The sequence below is a fragment of the Erinaceus europaeus genome, chromosome 1 (assembly GCF_950295315.1).
Source record: "Erinaceus europaeus chromosome 1, mEriEur2.1, whole genome shotgun sequence".
Classification (NCBI taxonomy): Eukaryota; Metazoa; Chordata; class Mammalia; order Eulipotyphla; family Erinaceidae; genus Erinaceus; species Erinaceus europaeus.
Genome location: NC_080162.1, coordinates 84,922,274 through 84,930,797, shown reverse-complemented (window position 1 = coordinate 84,930,797; position 8,524 = coordinate 84,922,274).

Below are 8,524 nucleotides of genomic sequence, written 5' to 3'. Positions count from 1 at the left end.
AAAAGGCTGGGAAACACTGATTGTTACAAATCCCTGAAGCATTTCAGCTTTCATGTCTCCCAGCAGTTTTTTTTTTTTTTTTGAACATGCACACTTGGAGAAATCATCACTTGTCTTCACTGAGCAAGAGGTTTCTTTGCCTTTAGTTCTTATTCCTAACTCTAATAGTCCCCCCCCCCAAATAAATGCCTTCATAAAATGACTGGCAAGGTGAGCTCTTCTCCTGGAGAACATTTAGCTTCTCCACAGTTGACTTTCAACTGGCAAAAGTCACAAGATGCTAAATCTTTCTGATTACCAAGACTTACCAACATGATACTATTCCTAATGAAGTTCCAGGACCCCAGGCTGGTAAAGCATGCACTTTATCTGCTGAACCACCTCCCTGACTCATAAAATTGTAATATATATATATATATATATATATATATATATATATATATAGTGGCTGGGTGGTGGCACACCTGGATGAGCATTCGTGTCAAAATGCACAAGGACCCAGGTTTAAGCCCCTGATCCCTCACCTGCAGGGGGAAAGCTTTGCAAGTGGTGAAGCAGTGTTGAAGGTGCCTCTCTGTCTCTCTTCCTCTCTGTCACCCCCTTCTCTCCCAATTTCTGGATGTCTCTATCTGATAAATAAATAAAGATAATGGCCACCATATGGGAGGACTTACATGGGGGAAGTTTCACAAGTGGTAAAACAGTGCTGTGGTGTCTCTCCTCTCTGTCGTTCCCTCTCTCTTACCTGAGGAGAAAAAAAAAGAATCCACTAGGAGGGAGTGAGGTGGAACTATACCCATATTATTTTATTTATAATTTTGTAAATCACTAATAAGAATAAATAGACTTTCCCTAAGGGAGTGTTGTTTTCTCCAGGCTGGCTTCATGGGTGGGAGACAGAGACGACCAGAAACTCATGGCTGAGCCGAGAATGAAGTTTAATCTTTATTCATGAGTGGGCAAGCAGTCTAACAACCTAATCACAGCACAATGGGCTCCTCCATCCCTCTCCTCTGGCCGCAGCTTCCAGAACTCAGGAAGTATGTAGGATCAGGGGCGGAGAGAAGCGAGAAGCGCAAAAAGGCAAAGACTAAACCAAAATCTCCTGGAGGCAGGGGGAGTGAGACCAAACCAATGTAACAGAATGACCATGTAAATAGACCACAACATCAAGCAATTTAACAGAAGCAATCCCAGAAGCAGAACTAGAAGCATACCAACAATTCCCCCTTTTCTTTTTAACTAATTGACCATAGTATCAGGAGTGTAGAGTGAACAGAAACCTATATTGTACAGACATTTTCAAAAAAGAAACTGGCACAAACATGGAGGAACAAGTAAGCGAGCAACAAGAACCAGTGTGATGCCAAGGAAAGGCCTGAGGGGGGCGTTTCTTGCCTCTGTGGGCAAGGCTTTATCAAGCTAAAGGACATTTCCTGCCTCTGTGGGCTTTTCTTGCCTCGACAGGAATTTTCTGACTCTATGGGCATTACCTAGCATGTAGGGAGGGTATGGCCTATAGAGTCCCAAGGCAGCTGGCTGCAGTCAGTCTTTGAGAAACCCAGCAGCATAAAGGGAAGCTACTGTAGAGTTGTGTACCAGTAAGTCTGATAGAAGTGCCAGTTCAAAGAAGATGCCCACAGAAGAATTGCCAGGGGAGTGAAATGTTGCATGAGGAAGGTCAGCCACTGGAATTCTGCTCTTCTGTAGAGAACTTGACAGCTGCAATTCACTTACTTATGAAACAAAACTTGTAGCAGGTTAGAAGTTTACCACAATTGATAACTCAATGATTATAATTGGTTTAAGTATCTTTATAAATTTGGAAGGTCTTTCTCGTTTCATTTTAAGGCTGCTTAACCAATTTAAGTGCAATAAAATGTGGTAAGACAAAGAACCACTGCTAGAGCCTCAGGCATGAGAATCATTAGCATAACCATTGTGCAATCTATCTTACACCTGGGCTGGTTCTACCTCTAAATGAGAAGGTATTTGAGAGCTTTACATATCAATAACATCTATTTTACCTTTTGTTACATCCATACAAGATGGAGACACACCCTAGGTGTGTGCAGGATTTTTTGACCAAGTTAGTTAAAATATATTGATTTTTAACTAATTTTTATCTCAGACTTTAAATGTAAGTTAATTTTATCTTTATGAGAATTATGTTGAAAACCGTTTTCATTTAACTTTGCCTGGTAAGAATGTAGTCTTAAAGTTACATTTTTAACCTTAAAGTTAATGTTTACCAAACTTTAAACACACACATAAACATGGTCTTCAATACACAAGGAGAAAAACGTTTGTTACAAAGACATGTCATTTTAAACACGAATTTAGATCTGTACTGTCTTAGTTGTTTGGAGGGTGCATTGTCCGGTGATGGCTTCTTGCCCAACTTCAGCTCCAGGAATTACAGGTTGCAATCACTGCACAGATCTCTGCGTATTCTAGCTCCTCTGCCATCAGAGCCAAGCTGGGGATCTCGGCCAGGGGGCCCAGTCCCAGCAGGAATCCAGCAGTCTTCGTGTGGTCCGGGATCTGCCCAGACTTCATAGCAGGAGGGCAGGCGGGCTGGCCATGCAGAAGGCGTGGGCTGAGGCACCCCAGGGCAGGGGTCAGGATGGGCTACAGCCCTGCCCGCTATGCCCACTGCCCTGCTCCCAGCTCTTGAGACTGCGGCAGCAGCGTGTCTCCGAGCCCCGCCCCTCGCCCCACATGGCCAGCAGGCTCCTGCGGGTGGGCAGCAGGTGGAAACCAGAGTGTGGCCCAGAGCAAAATGTTCCAGAAACAGAGAAACAGTCTAATGAAAAAAGGGCAGATGCTTTTAGAAACCTCTCCATAAGGAGAAAGGCAGGCCGTTGTGGCTTTACTGATCTGATCTTCTTTGGTCTGTTGCATGTGTGTGGAGCCGAGATTCTTGTTCCTGTTCAGGGCGCCATTATGTTGTTTTCTCCAGGCTGGCTTCACAGGTGGGAGACAGAGATGACCAGAAACTCATGGCTGAGCTAAGAATGCAGTTTAATCTTTATTCACGAGCGGGCAAGCAGCCTAACAATCTAATCACAGCACAATGGGCTCCTCCATCCCTCTCCTCTGGCCACAGCGTCCGGAACCCAGGAAGTATATAGGATCAGGGGCGGGGAGAAGCAAGAAGTGCAAAAAGGCAAAGACTAAACCAAAAATCTCCTGGAGGCAGGGGGAGTGAGACCAAACCAATGTAACAGAATGACCATGTAAATAGACCACAACGTCAAGCAATGTAACAGAAGGGATCCCAGAAACAGAACTAGAAGCATACCAACAAGGGAGGAAAAAGACACCTACCAGGAGCAGTAGAACTGTGCTGGTAGGAAGCCCCACCAATAATCTTGGTGGTAAATACTTCTGAAGATCCCTACCCACTAGGGAAAGATAGGAACAGGCTGGGGTATGGACCAACCTGTCAATGCCCATGTCCAGTGGAGAAGCAATTATAGAAGCTGGAACCCAAAAAGAATTTCTTCTGCACTCAAAAAGAATTTTAGTCCAGGAGAGTCGAACTGGGCTAAGTGCACATAGTCCAAAGCTCAGGGACCCACACAAGGGTCCCAGTTTGAACCATCAGCTCCCCACCTGCAGGGGTTCGCCTCACAAGCAGTGAAGCAAGTATGCAAAGTCTCTCTCTCTCTCTCTCTCTTTCTCTCTTTCCCCCCTTTCTATCATCCTCTCCCCTTTCAATTTCTCTCTGTCCTATACAATAAAATGGAAAAAGTGGCCACCAGGAGCAGTGAATTCATAGTGCCAGCACCAAGCCCCACCAATAAACCTGGAGGCAAAAAAAAAAAAAATTAGCTTTGGTCTCTCCTCCCAGAGGAAGAGAAATGTTAGGAAAAAAATGACCAGAGTGTTCAGGACTCTAATTCCATCAGGACCCAGAGAGAGAAGAGGAAAAAAGGAAGGACATTCAGAAGTAGTAATAGGTGTAGGTGTGACTTAGAAAGAAAGAGAAGGCAGGACCATAGAAAAAAATGGGCAAAAAGATAGGTAGACAGGTAGATAAATGACAGACAGATCGTCATAGAAATAATAGCCAACCCATATCTGTGAACTTGGGAGCACAACTGCAGTTTCCAATGAAGGGAATGGGGACACATAATTTTGGTGGTAGGAACGGTGTGGAATTTTTCCCGTTATCTTGTAATTTTAAAAAACTTTAATAAAAAATTTTAATAAAAAATTTAATATTTATTTAATTTATTCCCTTTTGTTGCCCTTGATGTTCCATTGTAGTTATTATTGTTGTTGTTATTGATGTCATCATTGTTGGATAGGACAGAGAGAAATTGAGAGAGGAGGGGAAGATAGAGGGGGGGAGAGAAAGAGGCACCTGAAGACCTGCTTCACCCTTGTGAAGCAACTCCCCTGCAGGTGGGGAGCTGGGGGCTCGAACCAGGAACCTTATGCCGGTCCTTGCACTTTGCATGCCACATGCGCTTAACCCACTGCACTACCACCCGACTCCCAAATTTTAATAAATTTTTAATTAACAAAAGAATCTGGGAGTCGGGTGGTAGCACAGCGGGTTAAGCGCACGTGGTGCAAAGCACAAGGATCAGCATAAGGACCCTGGTCCGAGCCCCCGGCTCCCCACCTGCGGGGCAGTAGCTTCACAAGCGGTGAAGCAGGTCTGAAGGTAGGTGCCTATCTTTCTCTCCCCCTCTCTGTCTTCCCCTCCTCTCTCCATTTCTCTCTGTCCTATCCACCAATTATGACATTAATAACTACAACAATAAAAAAAGGGGAACAAAGGGGAATAAATAAATATTTAAAAAAAAGAAAAAAAGAATCTTGGTGGTAAAAAGGAAAATCAATTATTTTATTTATTTATTTATTGCCTCCAGTGTTATCCCTGAGGCCCTGTGCCTGCACTATGAATCCACTGCTCCTGGAGGTCATTTTCCCCAATTTTGTTGCTCTTGTTATTGTTATTATTATTGTTGTTATTGATGTTGGAAGGACAGAGAAATTGAAAGAGGAAGGGAAGACAGAGAGGGGGAGATAAAAATATACACCTGCAGACCTACTTCACCATTTGTGAAGCGACCCCCCTGCAGACAGGGAACCAGTGGATCCTTGAGCAGGTCCTTGCATTTCCCCCCATGTGCACTTAACCTGCTGTGCTACTGCCTGCCCCCCTTTTTATCTTATTGTATTATCATTATTATTATTGGAAAATTACTTATTCATGAGAGAGAGAGAGAGAGAGAGAGAGCATCACTCTGGCTTATATGATGCCAGGGAATGAACTCTGGACCTCATGATTGCAAGTCCAGCACTCTATCTTCTATACAACATTGAAAGCCACCTGAAACTTTCATCTCTTGATGGACTTTATCAGCCACTGCTTACCATCACTTGGCAACTGATGTCTGACTTGGAATGGTACCATTCCATTTATTTAGTTATTTATTTAGTGGCAGATGTTATTCTGGAAAACATGCCAGTTAGAAACTGAGGAAGAAGAGGAAACGATTGCAAGCACAGTGATAAACAAACCGGGCAGGTAACACCAGATAGGTAGGTAGGAAGGGCACTAATGGAGTTGACCCCAGATATTCATGTGCTCGCTTCAGCAGTAGACCCCAGGCATTCATGATCACCTTCATTGTTTCTTTTCTTTCTCATGTATGGCTTCCTGCTCCCCCCACCCCTGAAAGTGAAAGTCAGAAAAGGCATAGGAAGAGAGACAAAGAGGAAGAGGAGAAACAACAAAGCACTGCTTTCACCCCTCGTAAAGCCTCCCCTTGGCATGACATTCCCATGAGAGGTGGCCCAGGGCTTGAACCCAAGTCCTCACACATAGTAAAAGTGTGTGTTCTACTGGGTGAACCATCTTCTTGCCCCCTCCATATATATATTGCTACCAGGATAATTGCTGGGACTTGATACCAACACTATGAATCCAACGCTTTCGTGGCCATTTTTTTTCCTTTTTCATAGATAGAACAATAAGAAATTGAGAGGGGGTAAGATAGAGAAAAAGAAAGACATCTACAGACTTGTTTCACCACTTGTGAAGCTTCCCCCCTGTAGGTGGGGATCAGGAGCTCGAACCCAAGTCTTTGTGCATGGTAACATGTATATTACACTGGATGTGCACTGGGTCCCCAAAAATGTTTAACTTTTTAAAAGATATATTTATTAAGGAGAGAGAAGGAGGAGGAGGAGAGAGAAAGACCAACCGTCAGAGTAACAGTCTGACCCATGCAATGCCTGGGGACTTCTTAAGTCCAAATCTCCGGTCACTAGGCCAGTTCTTGGGCTATGACTTTTTTTTTTTTTTTCCATTACTGAAGAATAGGTAATAGAGTCATGTTCTCCCTTCCCTAGGAAAGCCGCCTGACTGGCTCTTGCATGTCTGGGGTCAGAGATGGAGAAATGCTTGGTTTTCTTGCTAAGAAAATACAAGGCCCTTGCTGATTATGGGAAAGATAGGAGGTTTGGGGAATGAGAGAAGGGAGGTGTCTGGGCAGGAAGACTGGAGAAGCTGTGGAAGGGAAGGAGGGAAAAGCTGGGGGCACACCAGGAACTTGGAGCTGAAAGGGAGTCAGGCCAGTGGGAGCAAGGGAAGGTGCTCACTGCTCAGCACCTGCCTCCCTGCCATCAGACCTAGTCTGAGGGAGGTCCCTAAAGCCATCTGTTGAAAACCACCCTGTGACTCTGAAAGGACCTTTAGACACCAGTGCAACATGCATTTCTTGATGGACTTCATTGATTTTGCACTGAAGGACCATGCCAAACACCCTCTGCTCCTAACCCCCAAGCTGGAAATGGTGGTCCCAACAGCATGCATCTCAGGGTGCCACCCTGCAAGCATCCTCATATATATATATATATATATATATATATATATATATATATAATTTTTTTATTTATTTAGCTTCCAGGGTTATCGCTGGGGCTCTGTTCCTGCGCTATGAATACACTGCTCCTGGCAGCCATCTCTTTTTTTTTTTTTTTTTAATTTTCATTATTATTGTTGTTGTTGGATAGGACAGAGAAATTGTGTGGGAGGGAGAAGGGGGAGAGAAAGACACCTACAACCTACTTCATCGCTTGCAAAGTGACCCCCAGTGTGCTACCGCCAGGCCCCCCTTAATTATTTTTAAATTTTTATTAGTGATTTACAAAACTATAAGACAACAGGGGTATAATTCCACACCTTTCCACCATCAGAGTTCTGTGTCCATTAGAAACTTCATTAGTTCTCCCAAGGTCACAGATATGGGTTGACTATTATTTCTGTAACTATCTACCTATATTTATATGTATTTGCCCATTTTTTCCTATGGTCCTACCTTCTCTTCCTTTCTAAGTCACACGCACTACTTCTAAGTGTCCTTCCCTTTCTTTCTTTCTTCTTCTTTTTTCTTTCTGTTTTCTCTCTCTGGGTTCTGATGGAATTGGAGTTCAGAGCCCTCTGGTCATCTTCCCCTAAAATTTATCCATCTAGGAGTATGGGACAAAATTCCTTATGGGGTGCAGAAGGTGGGAGTTCTGTAATTGCTTCTCTGCAGGACAAGGGTGTTGACAGGTTGACTGTTTTTCCCTAGTGGGGTAAGGCTCTGTAAAGATGAGGTTCCGGGATGGGTTGCTGAGGTCATATTATTATTATTATTATTTTAAAATATTTTATTTATTCATGAAGGAGATAAGCAGAGAGAGAGAACTGAATACATGTATTGCCAGAACTGAACTCAGGATCTCCTGCTTGAGAGTCCAGTGCACCACTTCTTGGACCACCCTCTTTATTATCTGCTTTATTATTATGTATTCAATTTAACCTCTGCCCTTTCCTTCCCTCAGTAAACAGAAGCCCTGAGTCAGAAACCTAGAGTCATTCTGGAGCTCCCTCAGAAGTTACCAAGGTCTCTAGTTCTAAGCCCCAAATCTGTTAGGATGTTTTCCACCCTCTGTCTTCTCCTTCACTGCCTCCCCTTCCTTTGGTGCTTTCCCACCATGCACCTGAGCACTTCACTGGAGGAGGCTGAGGGCAGAACCTTCAGTGCTCACTAAATAGTATGGGCAGGGTGAGACCCGGGGTAGGGGAGGGGAAGAGGGTGCTCTAATCCTAGTTGGGGACCTGGGCTAGGAGAGGAAATAGAGGGATGAAGTCCCACCGTGGGAGCCTCTTGCCTGCCCTTTCCCAAAGGAAACAGGGGCTGCCAGCCAGTGCCAGTGTAGCCAGGAATGTGGGTGTCTGTGGCTGCAGAGGCTCAAATCTGAGGAAAGTCCCAAAGGTCACATGGTGGGTGGCATGAACAGACAGATATACAGGGCCTGGGCCAAGGGGAGGGGGGTTCTGGGGACTCCAGCACAGTCAGGCTCTGACAGAGAGCCCTTTGAGTAGATGACAAGTATATTATCTGTGTGAGATGGGCAGGGTGGGGAAAGAGGCTGGGGCCCTGTGGAGTGCAAGCCTAAGCCTCTGACCCTGGTCCTAACCCATCTCTCCAGCTAGCTTGTGGAAATCTGGTAG